Source organism: Coloeus monedula, assembly GCF_965178545.1.
Source record: "Coloeus monedula genome assembly, chromosome: 5".
NCBI classification, from domain to species: domain Eukaryota; kingdom Metazoa; phylum Chordata; class Aves; order Passeriformes; family Corvidae; genus Coloeus; species Coloeus monedula.
Window position 1 is genome coordinate 36,232,853 of NC_138785.1, and position 24,789 is coordinate 36,257,641.

Consider the following 24,789-nt stretch of genomic DNA (forward strand, 5'->3'; position numbering starts at 1 on the left):
CCTCCTTCCTGAGAGTTCTGCACAGCTGGAGATTTTCAGCCCCATTGTAGCCTCCTCATCTTAGTAAAGTTCTTTTGGCATGCTAATTAATCTCCTTCCTAATATTTATTTTCCCTGACCACAAGCCATTGTCTGCTTTTACATCTTATTTTGAAGAGACAGGGTTCTTGAAATTCTTGAATGTCTCTCTTAACAATAGCTGTACCCTATACATAATGTAGCAAGCAAGAAAATTATTTAATGACAAATTTCTAACCTTGAGATTTTTTTTCATGGGGTTTTTTTAACATTATACATGACCTTGCTTTTCTTTGAGGTTTTTTGTGCAAAACTGGGGTTAGTTTTTTTCTGTTTTGCCAAAACATTAATCCAAATGGCAAGATTTACTCAAATACTTAAACCAGTTTTTAATCCAATATTAATCCAATCCATAGAAATGTTCTGCTTTATATTAGTTCTTATTTCAGGCTTTTTTGAATCTTATTTACTGAGAAACAAATGTTTTCCTGTAAAATGTTTTATGCATGATATCCAAAGCATTGGATACGATAGAACATACCTTGTTATTATATACTGGACATATATTGGATATATATTGGTTATTACATATCAAACATCCCATCAAGCTTTATCTTCTTAATAGAGCACATATTATTAAACACTTCTAATATATTCATTGACATTTAGACTGTTACAGAGGATTTTAATAAAATCTAAATAATTCTAATAATGTCTAAAAATGTTCATAATAAGGTGTTATTTATGAAGAAAGCTATCTTTTATCAAAATGTTTTGCGTGAGAAGTAAAAGAAACAAGGCTCATGTTTTTAGACACCGAAGATGGGTAGCTGAGCAATAAAGCTGGTAGATGAGCAATAAAGTCTCCCCTGAGCCTCCTCTTCTCCAGACTGAACAACCCAAGCTCCCTCAGCTGCTCCTCATAAGATTTGTGCTCCCGACCCTTCACCAGCTCCATTGCCCTTCTCTGGACCTGCTCCAGCACCTCAATGTCCTTCCTGTGTGAGTGGCCCAGAATTGAACAGAGGATGTGAGGTGTGGCATCACCAAGTACAGGGGCATAGTCACTGCTGTGGTCCTGCTGATACAATCTGTTGCCATTTTTTCTGATGCCAGCCAGGATGCCACTGGCCTTCTTGGCCACCTGGGACACTGCTGGTTGACCAGCACCCCCAGTCTTTTTCCAACAGGCATCTTTCCAGCTGCTCTTCCCCAAGCCTGCAGTGCTGCACGGGGTTGTGGCTGAGGTGCAGAACCCAGTACTTGGCCTTGTTGAGCCTCAGACAACTGGCCTCAGGTCATTGCTCTAGCCTGTTCAGATCCCTCTGTAGAGCTTTGCAACCCTCCAGCAGATCAACTCCCACTCAACTTGATGTTAACCTGGAGGACTGCACATATTCAAAAGAATGTTGCGACAAAAGTCAAGCTTTGCTTAGTTAACATGTTAGATTTTGGAGCAAAGTGTAAGCATTAAAGGAATCTGTATTACAACAGAAGAGGACCCTTAGTTTTACAGTTCAATCACAAACCGTATCTATTTTTTGGCTCCGTTTCTAGACCTGTGTAAAATGTCTTAGAATTTCATGGGTTAACTGGCTTATTTTTCTTCTGCAAAACCACATTTACAGTAGAAGCCAAGTCCATTCCTAATCAAATACATAATTTGACAGGAGTATACATTTGTGCCCATTACGTTAATTTGTTTTGGGCCTGTAGGCACTATTACACATGCTGTATGTCTTACCTTGTTACCAATTCATTCAGAAGTGAGAGGAGGCTATGCAATTAAGTACAATTTCTTTACAAATAACCTGCATATAAAGTCTAGGTCTCTGAAATGACTTTTTTTTTTTTCTTATGAATGTGCTGTAATCATTAAACTTTCTGTATAATTTAAAAGTAAGTTAAATTGATCATAAATCTTGCAAAAAAATAAGATAGGAGTTTTAGGATATAACTCAGAAGACCCTCTGCACATTCCTACCCAATTTTTAAATATGAAAATATCAAATTTACTGCAGGAAAAAAACCTTTCAATTACACATTTCTTCACAGAAATTTCATTTATTAAAACCACCAACACCTTTCTCATCTTTCTGTCACTTCCTGTCTTTCAAAATCACTTCTTTCCAGTTCATTTCCTTTTCTGTGGTTTTCAGAATACAAATACGTAGTTTCTCTTCTACCTATTCCTCTTCATCTTTTTTCATCTCTCTCTTCTTCTCTCACTTTATTCAGTTAACTGCTTTGGCTGTATTTTATCTTAATAATCACATATATGGTCTATTCCAGAAATGGAAAATTGATGTGGAACAACAACAACACTGCTGTAGAGTTGGCCCTCCAGATTACCAGAATTGATGAAGCTGTTGGGAGTAGATTGGTACTAATTTATAGATTATTGCAGTTTCCAGCCTAATCTCTCTATATTGAACTGGACATTTTGAATTGGCAGCAGTGTTTCAGAATTGGCAGCTTGTCTTAATCAGGACATCTAGGAACTAAGTATTTTTCCAGATGATCATTCTTGTAATTATTTTGATTTTTTCATCATCTTTAATACATTAAAAATCAGGGGAAAAAAGTTCTAAAACAAAAAATAAAAACCCCACAACCAAACAAAATAAACTCCAAGCCACCAGGAAATAACCCAAGGAACACTGGAAAGGAACTCCAGTTCCATGGCACTCCAATTAACAAATAATCCAGCTAAACAGTTAAAATGTGTTACTGCAAAATAATTTCTTCCTGTAGGAAGCTAACTCTGCTTATACAGTAGGCATTTTCACATAGAAAAATTTACCAGTTTATCCAACCAAATGGAAAGATTTCATTTTGTCAAAATTCAGCTGACCTATTAAAAAGTAGTTTCCATCATAATTAATTGGCTGCAATTGGTAGTTTCTGTATTTCAAAGACTAAGTTTCTCAGAGTCCTAGGCTGTGTGGGCCAGATATGTCTAAACCCCAAAGCACACCATAATGAGTTGTAGACAATGTAGTTTTGTCAGAGAGCCTGGTCAAAGACCTGGAAATTTCGAACCATCTGGCTTCTTAGGCAGCCCATAGGAGAGAGTAGGAACATTAAGTGTTCAGACAATAAAGAAGTAATTTAGAGATACCAGTACGTGCAATTTGACATTCAATTAAAATTAATGTTTCAATTCAAGGCAATTAAAACACTGAAATTAAAAAAAAAAAAACAAAAACGTTTTAAAGTTAGGATTCTACAAATAGTTTTAGGACATTGACTTTTCATCTCAATCAAAGAATAACCTACTTCTAATAACAGGGTCTCTCTCAGATTCAGAGTTACAGAACAGGAACAGTTTTAGACACATGATAGAAGACTTTCTTTTAATCAATGTGGAGGAATGTCCCCACTCTTCATCACTCTAACTTTTTGTGTTGGTGACCACATATCAGAGTCATAATACCAGGGTTACTCAGACCTTTGTTTTTGAGAGAGACTCACAATAAACAATTACATTTTTGCTGGAAAAGGGAGGGAATCATGCACCAAGAGAAGTTTAAAAACCAGCAATGAGTGAGTGACATAGAGCTTTCTGATTTTTGACATGTACCTGTAATTATCTTGGTAGTATGAAAATTAGCTCCAAGATAGACCATAATTCTCAGACCAAAACAGAAGCTATGTGATAGGTAATATTTTGAGATATGGCACAGACATTTTTAGACAGTGTCATAAAACTTGTACAAGGAAATCATCTTGATACCTCCTCTCACAGATTGTTCTGAAAATGGTGCATAGAATTAGAACAACAGAAGCAAATTATATCTTTCACATTAAATGAATAGGCTGCATTGATCAATATATAGAAAATCACATTATGAATGCCAGAAGTCTGTACTAATCACTAAAGACTTGAAGTTGTATTTGAATCTGATTATTCCTGATCCTAGGCCATGTACACAGATAATATAAAGACGGAGTTATAAAGCAAGCAATGAATGCTTGTCTCTTAATAATAAACTTGGTATTTAAAATATAATTTTCCTTTCCATAACTCATTCGAAGTGTTTTTGCCAATCTGAAAAAGTGTGTGTACATATTGATTAAAATTCCCATTGTTCTAATCCCTTATCAGATTTTTGGAGTGAGTTTTTTAAGAGGTTACAGTAAACAAAATTGACAGGTAAATGGTGAAATCTTTGGGGTTTTGATTTATAACAGATTCATGTTTTATGGTGACACTACTCCCTTTTAATTTACTTTTTATTTATATTTATATTTTTATATTTTTATTTATATTTATTTATATTTTTATTCTTTTACTTTTTGAATAGCAGGTATTTCCCTTTTTTTTTCATTTCTCCATTTCTTTGATCTTATTTGCATATACTCACTAGCCAACTGCTTTATGCAGCTGGAAATGAGGTTGTTTTGTCCTTTATACAATGCCAATGCACTCGCAGGGAATGAAACACATGTTGGGGTTAAAGCTCTGAAGAACAGTAGTGGTTAACAATATATATACTCTGGACATTTGGAAAGCTTTTGTCTTTTTTTCCTTTAAGTCAAAGCGTATTAAATTATAAATTTCTTCAAAAGTATATGGATAATAAATAGGGAAGTATTAACTAATGTTAGGTTAATGGTTACAAACTGACAATGAAGATTAAGAACATAACGGTCTGGTGAGAGTATCTGTGAGCTCTAAGCAGGAATAAGATATTTAATAATAATCTTCATTAACTGAAATCAAGGAGAATACATTAAACATTCCAGTTCCTTAAGACACAGTCATTTCTAAATTAATTTTTAAACTGAATTTAAAATAGTCAAATATTCAAGAATTCAAGGAATGTGGCTCAAAGTTAGCTACCAAAATATTCGTACCTTTCAGAAGTTACTTCTAGAGACCTCTTTGAGCAGAGCCACGCTCATGCCGACGTCTCACCAGGACAGCTCCGGGAAGCGCAGTTGGCGCCTTTTCCCCAAGTACCTGGGAGAGGAGCGCCCCCCGGTGGCGGCGGGGACCCGCAGCGGTTCCATTGCACCCGGGTCGCGGTGGGAATGAAAGCTGAGTAATTACGATCCTGCTACTTGCTCGCCGTCCTAGCAATCTTTCCATTCCTCGTTTTAAAAACAATACTATTTCATTTTCTTCCTAATTATTTATTTAGAGAAACTGGATATTATTTGTGTTTCTGGATGTGTTTCTGTTTGTCCCTTACACTGTTGCTAGTTACACCTACAAAAATTCTTGATCCCGGAAGCCTTGCTTGCAGGTACTAGAACTCGTGCCTTTACAATTATCCTAAGGTATTCTGGCAACCCAGTGTGATTGCAGGCGTGTTTCAGGACTGCTGTTCTTTGAAAAGCTAATGCAAGAGTATGAGGAAGAGCCATGAGGAAGATTCTTGTAGTGACCAGCATTTTAATGTGCGTAGAAGCCTGTTGTGTAGATCTGTCTTTAGAATCAGTTGTGTTTCCTCTCAGCATGTCATTTTCCTGCGACAGCACTGCAGCAAGCAGGCAAGTAGTGCTATCCCCCTGCAGTAACACGATGCCAGACCCAAGTCCCAAAGTCTTCCCTGCAAATCTGCCTTAGAAGACAATAGAAGCTGGAATTAAACCACTGTGACAACACCTTATCTTCTTAAGGTACTTGAAAAGCATCTGCAATTGTTCCGTGGATACCAAGAAAATATAACATTTTTTCGAAGTGTAAGCCTGTCACAAATTAATAGATCTATGTATGTGTGTGTAGTAAACCAGATTATATGGCAAGAGGAAGGCTGCCTCTTGTTTATGAGGAAAATATGTGGGTCACATAATCAAATGCTATATTAATATTGTTGGCAATTTCATGGAAAATGACTGAAAAAATTTTATTACTCTTTCCTACAGATAATATTTTGTGATAAAGATTTAAGAAAAGCAAATTCATTGTTAATAATAAATCCACTTTCAGGAATACAAAAGGAAAATTTATGTACAGGTCATAATTCTGACATAGCAAAGGAGGCAAGATCAAAAGAAATGCTTCCTGGAGAAAGTAGCCCAGCCCAGAGATGTAATGAAAAGTGCAACAGGATAGTTTGTCACTTTCAGGCAGCAAAGACAAATTCCGCAAAGACACCCACAAAACCTCCACATCTGTGGAAATGTTTACGCTTGAGGTGCCTAGGAAATATATTTCAAAGCAGCCACACCATCCACCCAAAGTGAGACAACAGTCAGATCACTATCTCTGCCGCTTAGAAAATAGTGCTGAGTTCAAATATGATATAAGGTTGAGCAAAAAGCTCACAGTCAAAATTTTAAAATATGACATTTAAGTAAGTCTACTTTTCATAAGCTTTGACTGTTATTGTTAATGTCTCTGGGTATTGTTAGTATGTTGTTGCTTGTGTCTAATGATACACTACATCAGAACACAAATTTAAAATGGGCTTTTGCAAATCATTTACTATGTGTGCTTGAGCCAAGTACAGCAAACAATTACAATGATTACCCATTTTTGACTCTGCTAGAGCTGAACCACCATATATGATGGATGCCTGTCACTCTAAGGCATTCTTTAAAGTCACCCCGAGGCAGGCACACTAAATGAAAGGCTTGTGTAACTTCTGTCTAGCTATTGCAGCTTGCTTTCAGCTTTATATTTATTCTTTCCACTTAACATTTTAATCTTTTTTCTTTATAACAATGTCATATTCCACATTTGTGGATTAGCAGATAAGGTCCATAAAAACAGTATTACTATCAGCCAGATCTCCCAGTGATTCTCTTGTACTCACAAAAATACTTTGTACACACAAACAGCATTAGGGGTTGACAGGTTGAACGTATCCATCAACACAGTTCTGGTATCTTGGGATGTGCTAGCTCTTGTTTTCTGCAGTTTAGAAACACCTTTCTGTAGGACTCAGTCTCTCCATCTGCACAACTACCACCCGTGTTGAAACCACTTGGGCACAGACACATATCAGTGTGGAGTTGCCTGTTCCCCTTCAAAGCTCTGCTATTTTAGTGTTTCCATCCTTAAGAGTCTCACATGAGGCAAGCTCCATACTTGAAAGGTTTGCACTTACACAAATGTATTATTACTACTTCCTAATACTGCCAAGATGTTTTTAAAAAATTTAGAAGCCCCAGTTCACAGGGTGCAGAACTAGTGGTCAAGTGTCTGATATAACCTGAAACAGTTGCATATTTTCATCAACTTCAAGTTTCTCATTTCCAAGCTAATACATAGTGGTTTAGTAACTGAAATGCTGTAGAAACCATGCACCTTGTTTCTGAAATGGAAATGAGAACACTTTGAGCTGCACAGGATCTACCTTTGAGAGAAGAGTGAGGCGAAAGGGCAGTCATAGGGGACCATGGGAGGAAAGGCCTAGGTGATATGTCATAAGATTGTAACGTGAAAAGGAACTATGACTCCTTGGATTAGAACACCCTGAGTTCTTCAGGTGAAGTGTTTCTACCTGACAGTGAACTAGTGAAGGTATGGGAAGCACAGAAATCTGCTGACAGAATTTCTCTTGAGGAGGAAAGATTTAACTAGAAGAGAAATCAAATATAATATCTAGATAGCACATGCTGTTGTTACCTGTTTACTGGCAGAATTTCCCAGTATAGGTATGACTATAACTGTAGGAGACTTTTTAGAACCTTGGGGACCTTTCCAGATTCCTGTTTGTCTTTCCCTGGCTGAAGGGCATAGGTTTTGACAGAGATAATAGCAAGTGTATATGTACCATGTTCTCTTGTACTGCACACATGTTTTTTTGGTTTTTTTTTTAAAAAACTATGGACTTTTATCACAAAAGCAGCTAGTATAACAAATTTTGCTTAAATGTAAAATGACAATCGAAAGCACTTTCTTTCCTTTCTCCTTGTATTAGCACTTTAGTCTGTCCTCCAGGCTGCCAGAAGAGTATGCAACTTTCGAAAGTGTATCTTAATGGCAGAAAGGATCTACCGGTCCATCAGTTTCCTTACATTAAAGTCATACCTCTTCCAACTATTCAGTGACTTTATTATCAGGGCACACTTTTCCCAAGTGCCATTGGACACTAACATGGTGTCAAAAGAGGCAATGTGCCTTCCTCCCTCACTCCATTCTTTGGCTCAAGAATAGCATGCTTCAGAGTCTCTAAGATTTTAATAGGACATCTAAAGAGTTTGAATAGTCCTCAGAGAACAGATGTTCCTTCAAAGCAATCACAAAATGCAAAACACTACAAGTGTGCAATTTATTTTTGCTGCATAAAATATTCTAAATTTTGTCTTTGGAGATGAATATAACATTTTCAGAAATTCCATTAAATTGTTTATAGAAGAGACTCCAATTCTACAAATGCAATACTATTTTAAGGTACACATTTTTACCCCTGTATGTTTTTCTTTCTGGCCAGTAAAAAAAATCCAAACAAGCCAAACCCAAGAGTTCAAATTGGCATTGCTAAATTTAGCTTCTACATATTCTGGATGCAGTATTAAGCACTTAAATAACAAGCTCCATCCTCCCAGAACACAATACAGGAAACAGTACATAGCAGACTCAGCTTACCTTGTAGAAAGCCCCTTGTAATGCAATCAGGTTGAGTGGACCTGGGTTTTTCCACTGAGGCACAGCAAAATGTTGGCCTCTTGTTGAACTTCTGTCCACAGCTATTGGTCTCAAACAACTTCTGGAGAGTGGAAAAAGTACATCAGCACTACTAAGCTGCTTTTTGCCTCCCAGATAAGCTGTGCTATACATACTTCCCTCTGTTCCCGTAATCCCTTCAGTGTCTCACCTAATGCAGTCTTCCTTGATTGAGCTTTATGAACACGCCTTGCAAATGAACACTAACAAAATCTGAAAGGCATTATCGTTTGTGAACAATAAGACCTTCTCTTAGACAGTTACATTGAAGTAAAGTCAGTGAATTAAGGACTTTTGAAGAAATATTAAACCTTATTTGTGCCAAAGTACAAGATCATCAAAACTTTCCATTAATCAAGACTTATGGTTTAACTGATGGTTCCAAATCTGACCTAACAGAACTGAAAAACAGTAAATCTCCAGAAGTACTCATCTACCGCAGGACTGTTTAGCCTTCTTTCCACTAGCTCCCCAGTAAGGCCATTTTCAGCACCCAAAGACTTGGCCTCCAGGTGTTTCTTGCTCTTGACTGTCAACTGTGATGTGCCATATCAAGATTGTAAAAAAGGGAAAAAAGATACCTTGCAATCTTAGAGGAAGTTACACTGTTTCATTTTTAAAGATTACTTGTAATTTCATCTCTTGTCATTCTCTCTATGTCTTCCTTTCCACTGGTTTGATGACTTTTTCTTTCCTCTGAAAAACTCTCATTTTAAGATGAAGGAGTTCCAATTCCACCATCCAATTAAAGAGGAGTGGTCTCTCCTTCCACAGATAATCTCATGCACATCATTGCTTGAGATAACAAAATCATCTGTAAGGCAAGGTCTTTGCAAGTCTTCTTCTTTAAGAGACTGTGTGACAGAGATGGAAGAGGGGAAGCCTGAAAGCTGTCAGTGGAAATAAGACATTGATTCTTTTATCTACTGTAATTGGAAAAATTAACTCTTAGCCAGTAAGAGAGAGTTAAACAGCATTACACTCCACAATGACTATAATTTTAATTTAATGACAATGTTCAATTTTTCCTTACACCATTTGGAAATGGCTTAAACCTAGCACAAACATCGTTAACCAGTTCTATTTCCTAACTCAGACACATTTCCTCCTTCAATGTCAGCGTTTCATATTTCAAAACTTACTGTAACATCTATATTAACAATATAAACTTATCCCATAGTCAGAATCCCAAACAGGTTTAGATGTTTCAAATTTTTAACTCACTCTGAAGTCAATAATGTACATACCAAACATGCATATCATTGAAAAGATGCTCAGGTTTTCCAGATGATATTACTGAAATCCATGCTGCATGCTTTTCCCTGTTAAAATAGACTTTAAAAAAATACAATAATTTTCAGCATAAAATCAGTGAGATCTCACAATATAAAAACTATTCTTTTTCTTATTTTTCATAATACCATAACGCTTCTTAATATTTTTAACTTTAGTATTTGCATATCTGTTTCACAGAGAAGTTTATCACATCAGATAGAACTAAAAAAAGAAGTATAATTTACAGTTGAGAACTATGTAAACGTTTTCTTAGTCACAATTTGGTAAACACAACATCTGGTATCAGCCAGAAAATGTAATTATATGGTCTTGCCATTCCTCCAGCCTGTTGTATGCTAAAGAAGACTTCACATACACTGCTAGGTCAGTTACATTCTTTGGGGTTTTCTTGTTGTTCCATGTCTAGTGGGTTGTTTATGTGAGTAGTTACTTTTAGAAGAATAGCAACTGGAAAACTGGAGTTCATCTCAGTGGTAACAACCACATTTTTGCTGGAAGTTTCTTTGAAGATTTTCCACGTACATGTAATTAAGATGGAGGTAGAAAGCATAAAGTATTGTTTTATTATAATGTAAAGTGATATTAAAGTGCTGTGGAACATATAATGGTATTTTGAAAGACAACTGGTAGGCAAGAGTAGAAGTAATTTAAATCTAAGTCCTAGTACTAAGGCCATCTAATTTCTGACTAAGATAATTATTACTAAAGGAGGTTTTCATGGCAATAGTCTGATTATTTCTTCTGAAAAGACTACACTATTTAATACTGGAAAAGTCAATCAAATATTTCTCCAATTTGTGGACATAATGGTGGAAAATCAATACAGAAACTACCAGAACAGTGTATTTTATGTGCTCTTTTATTTGTTTCTTTAGAACCTAGATTTCAAAATTTAAAATCCCTTATAAAATACTTCTGAAGACTATGTTAATCTCCAAATGTGTATTAACCCTGGTACAAGGCTCCTATTTCTAGCAGAATGTTCTATTTTTTTTCCTTTAATACCGTATTTTCAAATGAACCCCAGTCTTCCACTTCCTTGTCTTTCCTTTTATTTGAAGTTTTACACAGGCAGGAGCTGTTATTGGGCAACACAATGTCCCTTTCTGGACAGACTGACTGACCAAGTGAAACTAAGCCATCAATTTCATTTCTGTATCCACTATTTGTACATCTTCTCTCCTATTTAAGTTAAGACTTTTCATTGTGACTTTAGTGGGCATCATTTGTAAACTGATTCACTGACAGTTTAAGGATGTTCTTCCAAGGCACATGATTAGTTCGGCTGATTCTTTAAATCCCATTCAATTCTTTTATTTTGTATTCTGCTATTTAAGTCTCACAGTTTTTCATTAATATTACAATGGATTAGTTGTCAATAACCTCCTGCACCTTATATACTTTGTAGATCCTATAATTTTTAGAAGTACACTTGTGAAAAGCAAAATTTAATTTTCAATATGTCTTTCAGACTACAGTTTGGTAAAGCAGTTTAAGGTTTAAAAAATAATTTTTCCTTTAAAACATTGTAGAAAAAAATACTAGTCCCTAAACGACAGTGTTTTCTACTGACTTCAATCATCTCTGGCTGTAACCTTGTGTTCCTACAAAAGATACTTTTAAGACTACCTAGGCTCAGTTTCAAAATGAAATACATATTTAGCATTAATTTCACCTGTACTTTTTCATATGCTGTATGTCTTATATGCTCTATATATTCATATACTCCATGTGTATACATAACAAAAGGGACCTATGAAAGCTTGTGAAATCCAAGATACAAATTATTCTAGGAACCTGTATCGATTCAGAAGAGATGATGAAGGAGAAAAAGCAGGACATAATTCATAGTTAAATCTTATTTCAGTTGTTAAAATGAAAGAAACCAAATCAGAATGATAAAAACCCAGCCAAAAGCACAAGACCCACTGAATGGGCTCCAAGCATTCACAAGATCTACGAAGAGAAAGTGAGTACTTTGTCAGTCTTAAAATATGATTTGCTAGCAAAAGTGAATCTGTAAAACAACACTGCAAGAAAATCACAAAATAAGCAGAAAACACATTTTTCAGAATTCAAAAGGAAATAAATAGAAGTTTAATCAGTATTTTTTTCTTCTGCAATATGCTCCTTGAAAAAGTTTATCACAGACTGAGTATTTGAAGTACCTAATGAAACATTCAGAATGTGCACAACGTCATAGGAAGAAGCCTTCCCTGCAGCTAAAACAAATCAGGGAGAGAAGTGAAAATATTTCTGTGTAAATGAATGCTTAAAAGGAAAAATGGGACATCTGAGTAGAGAAATAGCACCACTTTGGAAAGAATCAAAATATTCTGAGAAAGTGATTTTAAAAAGTTTCAGTGTATTGTCTCATAGTGAGAATGTACGGTCCCAGATTTTTTCCCCCAAGTTGTGGTGAATATAGGTCAGATTTTAAGTCATGCTGCTTGTTGAACATTTTGGTTTATTGTTATGCAGGTTGTGATGATATCCCATGGTCCAATCAATTCTAGCATTGCTCTATACTGTATTTCTTTTCACAGCTGAATAGCCATTAGCTCAATTCAAAATGGATTTTTCAGAGAAGAGGCTGTGAATGGCAAACAACAAATACTGTTATCTGATGCACAACTGGGAAATTAATTTTGAGATAGTTCTTGGAATTCCTGGCAAGCAGGTTATAGTCTCTGAAAGTCTGAAGGAGAAAGCATGTGGATTTTTTCACCAAAGCAAGCAAATATTATGTTTAGCCAAAGAGAACAAACTAGCAGATAGATCAGGAAACCACTCTGAATTGGCCCACTCAAGACACAGAGGTGGGCTAGATCCAAAGCAATTTACTTTCCATCCAGGAACTAGGAGGCAGCTAGGGAGATAACTATGATTTGCAGAGTAAATACTCCCATCTTTCTTCATTCATAATAGAATTTAAGCTAACAATTTGATCCTAAAGGTTTTGTTTAATAAATAGCTGTGGAATGATATTCTGTACAGTGATGTTAATCACAAAGTTTGGAAATACAATAACTGAAAAGACATATTGTGCAGCACTTTCCAATGTTGACAGTTACGTGCCTGCATGCACCAGCTCTTTATAAGCCACAATATTCTGACTTTATTTTTCTTTATCCTTTTTAACAGCTTAGTTTTCTTTGCTTTAGTTACTTTCTTACAACAGAGCAATAAGAAGGTAATAGTGTATACTGTTTAATAAGATTTTATATTTAATTTATGCCTTCTCTTTTTACTTAGTCTTGCTCTACTTGTGACTTCTTTTACTTCCTTCTCTTAAAAAATGAGAAACCGTCCCAGGAGTGTAAGACATTTGATTCCTGATTCTAGTTCCATACACTACTGTACATCTAAGTGGATCTGTCTGAGTCAGTGAATCTACATGCACTTTAAATGGATCTATTTGAAAAATAAATGACATCTCTTATTCCACCTCATTCTGGTCCTACCTCTCCACTTAAGTGTCTGAAATTAGCAAATCCCTCTTTCAACCCATGATCTAACAGCATCTAACACAGCATGGATGACGACGGTCAATCATAATTTACTCATACACAGTTAATATCCATTTTTAAGCCATCGTTTTCTTAAAAGTCTTCAATGGAAGGCTACACAGAGGTGGGGGAGAAGGGGAGAAGGGGAGGTTGCTTTAAGAAAGAAAAAAAAGAAAAGAAATCTATATTCAAGATTGTGAAATTAAGCTTCTAAATAAGAATTCATAAGTTCTAACATAGCCAAGTAAATAAACCTGGAAATTTAATGCATTTTATATTTTTAAAAGTTAAGACATTGATATTTATAAAATTAAATTCATATGGATTTTATCTAAAGTCTCTAAATCCCTTTTCTAACTTTAGTAGACAGCTGTATAGAAGTGAAATTGTTTTGAACACCAGGAGCTGTTCCTGTGAAGTGCTGATATTTCACTGATATGGTGTCTGATCTAATTCCTTGGTGGCCTGGTTTCTACCTCCTCTTTTCATGGTAAAATTGACTTCTCCCTTCTCTGCTGTTTCTGTGGCTAACTGGTGTTAACTGAGCCTTTGCACAGAAGAGAGTGTGCCTAAGACACCAACAATCCTATTTAGTCTTCCACTCCAAGTGAATCATTTCTTGTTATTGTGCATGTTAGGAGGAGATAAGGGACTCTTGGATGATATGGAGACAAGATACAGAAGGTTTTACTGTTAGAAGCTTCTGGAGGTAGCAAGGGAATCTGAGAAAATAGGAAGAGGTTTAAAGTTACCATGTACGCCTGAATGTTTCCTGAGTAAATGCCATAAATTTAATTAAAAGGTATTTTAAAGGAAAAAAAGTGTTTTACCCATTAGACTATAGCATGATTAAGAAAAATATCCAATTTGAAATCTGAAGCCTGTGACTTAACTAGCATCACTGATAACATGGAAGGAAGTCTTTTCCTTTATTCTATGAATCTATAATAAACTGAAAAGAACAAGAAGGATGCATGTGAAGCTACACAAAAAACCTGCTAGCTCACAGATGTTACAATGATGTCACCTGGGGCACTGGTCCTTAGCACTCATCACCATCACAGTAATGTCAAAATTATAGTCCTGACTGTTATGAAACCCTATGTTGGAAAGAAAAACAAGGAGTTCTTGTGCAGCCAATAATAATCGGTAGCTTTTAAAATAAAAGAGCTTATCCATTCCCATCCAAATTATCAGGCTGGAGCGTGGTGCTGGGGATGGTGTATGTGTATGCACTCAGTGCTACAGGCACCAACCAGCGCAGTGGTGCCATTTCAGAGACACATCTAAATACCAATCAACTGCTGAAAAGGCAAGTTGTTGGAGCAGGAAAAAATATGAACAGAAAGTTCACTCTGAAAATACGATTCTAAATTTTAATTTATGCTATTCTTAGACTATCATGCTGGGGGAGTAAAGCTAAAAATGATTACTACTCGATGGCAACAAAAGCTTTAAAGCAGCACAGTTAGAGCACAGAAATACACTTTGCAGAGCGAAGCATACTTTACAGAATAGTGTGAGAAGTTTCAGAGATATTAAATCAGATCAAGAGATTTTCTGAAAAGTGTCTTCCAAGTGGAAATCATTCACAATGCTTCCTTGTATTTGAGGAATTTCATCTGTTGTATTTCCTTTAGCAAGACTGTTGTGCAGCAAAGTGATTGCAGATGAGGGAGAGAATGCCATGCAATTGCACCGGGTTTTGACTATGTAAAAACAGATTAATCCATAAACCTACAAGTTTTCTATCAATTTTAGAGAATTTCTTAGAAAGGACACCATGGCTTTGGTAATGAATGGAAAGTGAAAAAACGAACATGTTCGAAGTTCAGAATGAACAGGTAACATGTTGTTTTTCAAGTTCTTTGAAAATGTATCTGTTAATATAGATAAGGGAAACTAAGAAAAATAGCTCTCTGAAATAATCAGATAGCCTTTCACCACTTCCTTCTACATCAAAAGGAAAAATAGTTGAAGTAGAGAGTCACCATGAATAATGTGTAAGAGTCACTGGAAAGAAAGATGAGCCAAAGTTACAAAACTGAATTTCTGATAGCTCCACCCTTGAAGTTGAACCCCAAAATATTTCTATACTTATCCAAGCACCAAACAAACTCCTTTTTTTCTTTAAAGATACATGTAAGTTAGAATCAAAATATAACATGAAGTTTTTAAACCAAAAAATTTTGTTTTCTCAAAATAGCTGAACTGGAAGACAATGATCTTGGTTCCCTGTGTCATGAAGAGATGAGTATGTCACTAGATTATATCCCATTAGGAAATGGCCCATGAGAATGGAACAATCCACCTTATTTGCCACCTGGACCTTGCTTGTCCTGAGTCAGCACAGGCCTAAGAGCTCTGCTTTGCTTTTCAGATACAATTAACATTTCACATGGTTCTGATACCAAAACCTTGCACAGCTCTACTCAGAAGATCCTGTTCAGAGTCAGTATCTGATACCACCAGCCTCTTATCATCATAGCATGTTAGCATTGTAATGTTGTGCACTGCTTCTGTCACTCTGTTGAGGTAGGTGGTTCATCCCACCATTTAACACTTAGAAGGCACTGATGCATTTGTTTAATTAAAATTGCATATGACTCTTCTCCATCTGGGTTTATCTGATTTGCAAAGAATTTATCCCAGAAGTTGCTATAAAATTTTATCTTCCTTGCAGCTTTCCATCACTAAAAGGACATGTTCTGAACCACAATCCTGAAAAATTAGTTTTCCCTCATTTCCTAGGGGATTTTGTTATTTAATTCTCCAACTATTTTGAATTTTATTTTAATGTTCTTTAATAATTTACCCAAAAAGATGGTTATTCTACCAAAATGATTTTTACTTCTTTGATTAGTTTTTGAAAGTGATTCGGTCTTTACTACTTGAATTAATTACATCGATTAAGAGATTCTTCTCTTTTATCAGGCTGATCAGACAATCAAGGGCAGGTGAAAGTCTTAATACTAGATTGGATTAGATTCAGTTCTGAATTTCTGAATAGAACAAGGATATTTGGACCTCTGGTTTTATTCTAACCACTTGTAATTTAAAGACATCAAGGGTTATCCATGCAATATGCAGGCTACAAAGTTTCTTTATGAGATATCCACCATCTCCCAAATGCTGAAGGGAAAACTGAGTGCACAGCCCTTACCTGCCTGCATACACACAGCTGACCTTACGTACACATCTCTCACTTGCTTAAAACGCCCACCTTGCCTTTTTCCCCATTTTCTCTGAAGGATCTTTATTTCATGGAGGGGAAAACATAATGCACCTTTATTTGTCAAGTAAGTTAAATAAACTCCATTGACCCTCATACACAAAACCAACCAGCTTCAAGCCTCCTTCCTCACTTCTCCAGGTTCCATATGGCAATTGATCCTGTCAGGTGCTACACCCCTTTTACCTACTTCAGTTCCCTGGGAAGAAGTTCATACTCCCATGCAGCAGTATGTTATTCTCCAGAGGAAGACCCCTTTTCACTTATTCCAGTCCACCTACGAAAGAGGCTGGAAAACACTGTGTAACCCCTGTGGAGGTTATACAGTGGAAGGACCTACTGTTTAATGCAATACAGCATCCTGAAGTACTAAAGCAACTAAGAGTTAATAGGAGGAAGGAATACAAATGGATGGAAAACACACGAATCTCTCCCTTATCTACTTCCAACAGGCCTTAGAAATGGAAAAAAGGCAGTCTTTCACTTTTTATTGCTGAATTTGGAATATGTGGGTCTAAATTAGATGTTCTTGCTCCCTGTTGCTTTATGTAATAGATAGAGAAATTTTAATGGACTTACTGATGTCCCAAATTCATTTAATTTCCTAGTGATCCAGTTAAATGTATTTTCAAACTGTCAAGATAGCTTAAAAATCAATTTTGATATCTCCCTAAGCTCTAGCAGTTCCTATTTGCTCTCCCAAACCAGCTGGGAAACAGGTGGGACAGCAGGCTTTCTCTCATCTCGGTATGGAAGGAGAAATTTCTAATAAAAATTCTTTCATTCATGAATTTCTTCTTTATATTCTGTGGCAGCTGGCTAGAAATAAGTGTCACTATTTAAAACACACAGGGCATGGTTCAGGGCACAAATGATGCATTTAAAAATCACATACGCACACTTCTCAACTTCTTTTCTCTCATAAAGCGTTATTACACCCTTGGTGTCTACACCCAACACGATGGAAGATGAACACTGCCAACGGTGTGATAATATCAGAGGCAACACTTGCTACTGTTTCAGGAGTCACCAACAAAGGCAAAAACGACAAAAGAAGAAGTAATAACCATGTGACTTAAAGCAAAATTTAATGGTATCTCAAATGCTGAATATAATTATGAAAGATAGATCACAGAGCACTGTGGACATCTCTCTGAAAAATGAGGTCATAGCAATAAAACTTATGAACCCAAAGCATGATAAAATGGCAAAAGCTTAAATTTTATACCCTCTTTCTATGTGCTTTTACATGACTGAAGGAGGTTTTGCTTTGCCTTCACTTAAGACTACTTTGTAATATAACATCTGCAACAATGTGAAATTTGTTGGTGATAAATCAGATTGCCTATATTTTACAGGGGATACTGTTCTCTAGGTATATGCTCCTCAAATTCAATAGTAAATACAGCTACATATAAATACAGAGGGAAATGATTAAAATATTTTCTCTTAGCTCACATATGTATAATCCTATATCCTTCTGACTTGTTTTATGAATCATCTTACTAATGTGCCGTGGGAACCTACAGAGAGAAAAATTACAGAACTGTCAAGCTCTTCTGATGATTATTACTTGTACAGAGCTCAAAACTCTTAGATAACATCTCCAGAGGTCTTGCCACATGAAATTGCAGTATAAATAGCTGGTTTCTTCAGAATTATTTGCTGGATTCTTTAGGGATATATCAGCATATCAACTCTAAGTCACTGTATACTGATCGTGACCTTCTTTCTGAAGCAGGAAACTTTGTTCTTAGAAAAGTTCCCTTGAAATATAAACTATGCTAGGTTATTGTGGCCATACCAACATTTAATTCATCAGTTTGTAGAACAGTTTTCATGTACAACTGCTCACTTTCTATATCAAACAATAAAAAGGAAAGTATAAAAAAATCTCATTCTGAACTTCTGTGGTTTTCTAGTGTTCAACAAAACCAAGGATTTATAGCAGACTATGGCGAGACTCAGCCTATAAGCCTTTTTTTTTTTCTTTACACACTAGCAAGTATTGAGTACAAAGAATCTCCTGACATGATTGTTGCATTGCCATTGATAATTTTCCCAGCTGGGCAAAGAAATCTCTATGAGTCTTGATGAAAAGTATATAATAATTATTCTGAACTGCATTTATCATCATCTTCATTTTTAACTTCTTGCTTTGCTTTGCCATGGCCTGTTTTCATTAAACCCTCCTGTTGCTGTTCATTTCCTCACTCTGCTCCAGAACTCCATTTCTAGGCAGGGAACACTGTTACAGTGCAGATACTGCAACATGCATATCAAAGGACCCCGACAGAACACCACAACTATAAGAACTTCAAGAGACTGTTGAATTGCTAAGTTTCCCTCTTTGCAGGACAAATCAGTATGTATAAAGCAAAGTGGGCAGAATCTCAGTTCCAAGCCACATGGACTACCCCTATTACTCATTGACCAAATTCAAGGAAATCATTCCAGGGCAAAAAAAAATGTTAATTTTCTTTGTATTTCTGAGAGGAACACTATGATAAACAACTTACTGACTCTTCACCTATATTTCATTTGGACTGTACAATGAGAATATCACTTTGCATAACACTGACAAAAGCCAAACCAAACATACACACACATGAGTGCAAACAAGTACAAACCCCCATCCTGACTGTATTCTTGCAAAGACGGGATACATATCTGAGTAATGAATGCACTTTTACCCATTCTTTCCAAAGTTTTTAGACATACCTCAAGTGAATCATCCACTCCCTCTCACTAACCAAGATGCCTCCAGCAAACAGGGATACCACAAGTTATCAGAATACCGCCAGAAGATGACGGATGACAAAGATGTTCTCTGGGAGGAGCTGGCATGCAAATCAAGGCTCAGAGCTAATCTGTTGTGCCTGGCCCCAGCTGGAACTCTAGCTTTCTGCAGGGTAACCAAGCACAGGAGCTCTCTGGGCTTCCCTCCAGCCAGGCCCACACATCTAAAATCTGTCTCTAAAAGTCTGCCTTCATTCTGGTTATGAGGTTCTCCAAGCAACATAGTAAGAACACGTCTTGGTTGCTATGAAAACGCTAATTAGAAATGTGAAAATGAAAAAATCTTGTGTTAATAACTTTTTGATTGATTAGCTGAGTTTTACTGGTTGATTGGTTTTGTTGAGATTTTGGTCTGGGGTTTTTTGTTCTTCGCTTTTAGAGCAATGGACTGATACTGTTAAAAAGTAATTTGGTTGTTATTGTAAAGCAGAATTTAAAATTGTGGTGGATTTTAGTATACAAGATCTGGCCCAGATTCAAACTTCACTTATATGGCTATCAATATGGAACAAATCTGATATAACAAATTAGTCCAGAGTTACACTAATGACAGAACTGAATCTCATACTATACAGCTGAAATGTTATTTTATATGCTACATTATACTTGCTCCCAGGAGCACTGCCAAAATTTTAAAAGAAAATCTTAAAATTCAAAATGAATTCAAAGTATATTAGACGACAATTAAATAGAATTACTTTTTTTTCCAACTTCTCATATGGTGTTTTTATTGTTGTAGTCTCAGGTATGTTTCTGTTGGCAGGAAACACCAATACATTTGAAAAGCTTTGCATTAAATTGCCTTTGTAGGCCATTCTGCATGCTTGGCCTAAATAGGATAAATTTTTTTCCCTTAACTATTCTGAACCACATGGAAAGAAAGAAATTGTAAAACATGATTTCCCATATGAATTATCGCATTTCTTGTGATTAAATTTCAGGCAGTTATAATGTTATCTGTTTCTTTTGACAAGTACAATTATTGTTGGCATGTGCACGCAAATTGTATTTCACTTTCTGAAAAAAGAGCTCATTACAATTGGGAAAGTCTCTAGTAAAAGGAAGACATAGGAAAAAGTACTTTATAAATATTGACTTACCCTTAGTACCTGTCAGCAAAAATGCAAATGGTCACAAATCGCAGCTGTAAAGGAAATACAATAAAACCCAGAACCAGATAGTATTGTACACTGGCAACAGTAAAGTGATTTCCAGATTCCCATTTGTCCAAACTGAATACAGCCTAAACAAAACAAAGATGCCCTAGATGGATGTTTTGTTTCATAATTAACATCATATATATATATATATATATATATATATATATATTTGTATTCTGTATCATTATAGGGTAGAATATTTTATATCAATGTTGGTTTTGCAAGATAGTTCAAAACCAACATATGTTTCATAGTTGTCCTATTCTGTTCCTTGCCTGGTATATTTGACCATATATATCAGGCTTTTAAATCACCCCTGACCTAACGTTGCAGCCTGATTTTTGATCTGAACCCTTCTGCTGTTGCTCATTGTCAAGAAGCAAACCTTTACAGGGATAGCACTCAACAGTTAGTTAACAAGTGGATTCTTCCCTCTTGGAGAAATAGTGTTCCTGGACCTTCAGAGAACCTCCATACCAAATATCATGTCTCCTGATGCCTTAGAAATGAACTTACTCTTCCAGCAATAAGATTGGTAACAAGGAATAACATTTCTGAGGCCACTGGGGAAACGGTTCTTTCTAAAATCAGAATTCAAGTTTATTTATAAGTATAGTACCCCTGTGCTCACTACAAAAGACAGTCTCTCTCTGAGGAGAGAGAGAGGGGTGCAGTGCAAGGGAGAGAAAGAGTGAGCATGCATTCGCTGCTGCATTCCCTTCCCACACAGTAAACTGATTCCTTGAAAGTTTATTGCCATCGCTGCGTGTCGTTAACTGCAGTGTCTTGGTACAGTTCATGTCAATTCTCCCCTCTCTCAGCTCCAAGCATGCACCCAGGACAACCAGGAATGTCTCCTGGCTCCTCAGGTGAAACCCTGTCTCTGTTGAAATCAGTTAAAGTTTAGCACTTCACTAGGATCACAACTCTTCTGTCCCCGTTGAGCCTCTACTTGAAACATTTTGCACTTGTGTAGCTGATTAGTCAAAGCAAGCTAGAGGAAGAGACATCCTGCACAATGGCTTTTTCAAGTATATTCAGTGGTAATTTCTGTAGAAATCCCTGAATTAATTTATGATTCATGTCTCAGCTTGGCTCATTTTTTTGTTTCTGTTATATGGGTCTTTATTTTTTAAATCCCACACAGATACAGAATTAAGTGGCTCATAGACATGTCATGTGGAAAAACAATTAAAATACTACTTTATTCTTTTGCCTTCTGCTTTCTAGTCTTTTTTTCACCTCCTGAACTTAGAAGCCAACTTCATACACATTGCTGACACAAAACAATTTTAAGTTTCTTTTTCCCAGAAATAGCTTTTTGTTACAGGACAGAAAAAGAAATGATTCCATTTTATATCTGTTTTATTCACAGCAGTTCCAGACTTTTACTGAAAGTGTCATTGCAGAAGCATAGCCATTTAAAACAGACTTCAGAAATTTTATCTAGTGAACTCATCTGTGCTTTAGCTACAGGTATAAGCCTTGATATTCAACTGTTACACTGATAGCAAAGGCTGGCTTCCTTTTTACCTCCATGAAGACATTTAGAAAACACTGATTACTTAAAAAAAAAAAAAAAAAAAAAAGGCAAAAACCCCACACATGCCCTTTTCCCACATATCCTATTCACTGTAATGTATCAAAGGTTGACTGAAGAACAAACATCATATGGAACAAAAAATGCAAAAATGCACATTTTATCAAATGTACCGAGTAAAGCAGTGCAGGAAGGAGGTCAGTGGCAAAGGTAAAGAATGATAGATGGTAAGAAATACAGGGAAGTTACCCTGCTCATTTTGCCTGTTAAATCCATGATGTATACTGCTGTATGTTTGTAGAAAGGTTCCATGAGACCTGTGAAAAATGCAGGGGTATTGTTTGGGAGAAGAACACTTCTGAAAACTGGGATACCTTTCTAGGGATATTTACAAGAAGCCCCAATCTTCCTCTTAGATAAATCAGAAAGATTTCTGCCAGTGGCTTTAAAAGGGAGTGAGATGGATCATTTTAGTTTCTTTACAAGGCAATGGGGAAAAAGGCTGCCCATGAACTCATATGCCAATTGAGACTATGTAAAGCAGGTGAATTTAGTATTAGAGAATACTTCAATAAAGTACTGTCATTCAGCGTAAACATCCAAGAATGAAAGCACTACAAGAAAAATAAAGCTATTTTTTTAATATAAGTATCTTTGAAAAAATGTAAAATACTCTAAGAAAACATGATTAAAATTTGCAAGGAGAGCAAGAATACTGAAATTCATCCAAGGAGAAATTAAAAGAAAATAGGGCAACAAAGATCAATTTTATCAAGTATAATTGAATAATCAAGAACAATAGAAGCAATGAGAATAGCTTTAAATATTGAATATTCTGAAAAATTGAAAGGAATTTAAAATTTCTAGGTGAATCAGAAGCAGACTGAAGAATAAGAAGAAGGTTGTCTCTCCATTATAGGAGAGGAGAAAAGAGATATTCACACACACAGAGCAATCTCACTGCAGTAAGGTCTTTGATTATAGTATGCATATCTAGTTCTCTAAAAGTCATGAAATTAACTGGATGTGGATGTCCCACCTTTAAGCAGGAATTCTATCATGAGTGTGGATTAAGTGTTCTTGTAACTACTTTTTAAGATCTACAGTGTTAGAATCTGTCTCTGCTCCATATAAAACATTTCTGTCTCTTGCTGTGCTCATTTGTCAGCATTAAAATATTGTCTTTTAATATTTGAGATAGTCCTCCCACTTATATGCAGCTTGTGTAGGACCACATGCCACACAAAGCCTTATTTATGTCCCATACTTACTATTTGGTCCATTCTACGTCTGAAAAAAATTACACTAGAAGAGTCCATGAAGAAATATTTGTTCAGCTTAACTAGAAAAGCTTTTCTCTTTTTATTTTTCCCATTATTTTGAAAATGTAAACATTAAAGCAGTAATTCTTCCACTCTGTACTCCCTGATGTACCTCTGCTCCCCCAGAAATAAAACTTCCTTGGTTCTCTGAAGCATAAGACTGGAGCTGTGTGTCATATTATTGTACTTACTTAGTGCAAAATTGCTTATTCCTCTTGCTTTGGCACTCTATTCAAAATAAATGAGGGATTTTATATTGCTTCTGAATTTTGATGTAATAGTAGCAAGCAGCAGTACATTTTGGCAGTTCTATGGAAACTCTCCAAAGGTTGCTTTTAATACTTCCTTGGTATTTATTTAGGCAAAATAACTAAATATCAGCCATGTGTTTTCATTCATTAACAGTCCCTCAGGAGCACAGGCAATCAATGTCTTGATTTAGTGACTTTCCTGATTTGCTCTTAAAAGTGTTTGGTTTGGGTATTTTTTCTTCATTTCTGTCTATTGCTATGTATTTGTTCTAGGAAGGGCATAGTTTCAAGAGAGGAGACACGAGACTTGCATTTGTCAAAATTCCCCATTCAGTCCATAGTCTCAAGCAGAGCCTTAAGGAATTTCACTGTCATCAGAAAAGAGATTTAATCCTAAGTAGGACGGTGCATCATGCCAGTTTTCCAAAACAAGTTTTATGCTGTAATTTCTAAAGTTCTTTTAGATATCTGAAGACTTATCTTATGGAGTTCTTTCAAGATGATCTTGAACTTGCTTTGACTTTCTGGCCTAAGCCTGAATAGGAGGGATGGGATGGATCAAATATGTTCACGAAAAGCTTTTTTGCTGATGAGATATGCTTTATGAGTGTGCAGAGGTTCATGCTTCCTAAATGCTGAAAATTTTCACTATCAAATCAAAAGGTTTGCTCAACAAAAGCTCCTGTTCAGAAATGGCAAGAAGGACATATATAAGCAAGACCAGTAATAAATGCCTCCTTGCACATCCTCCATATCACACTGCTCAAAGTTCAGAAGGCAAACAGTTAATAGAAGATTAAACACCAGTTAGGGAATGGAGTGTTCTTAAGCTTCAATGCAGCACAGAATGAGGTGTAAATCACAAGTGTTGTTAATATGCAAACTGAAAGCCTTTGTGCTTTTCCTTCCTTTTTCTTAGCTAGAACTTTTAGATTTCTTCATGGTAAACAATACTTGTCAATTCATAAATAACTATATACATAAAAAACTGAAATCATTAATAGTTTCAACTACCATGATATCTCTGATACTATAGCAG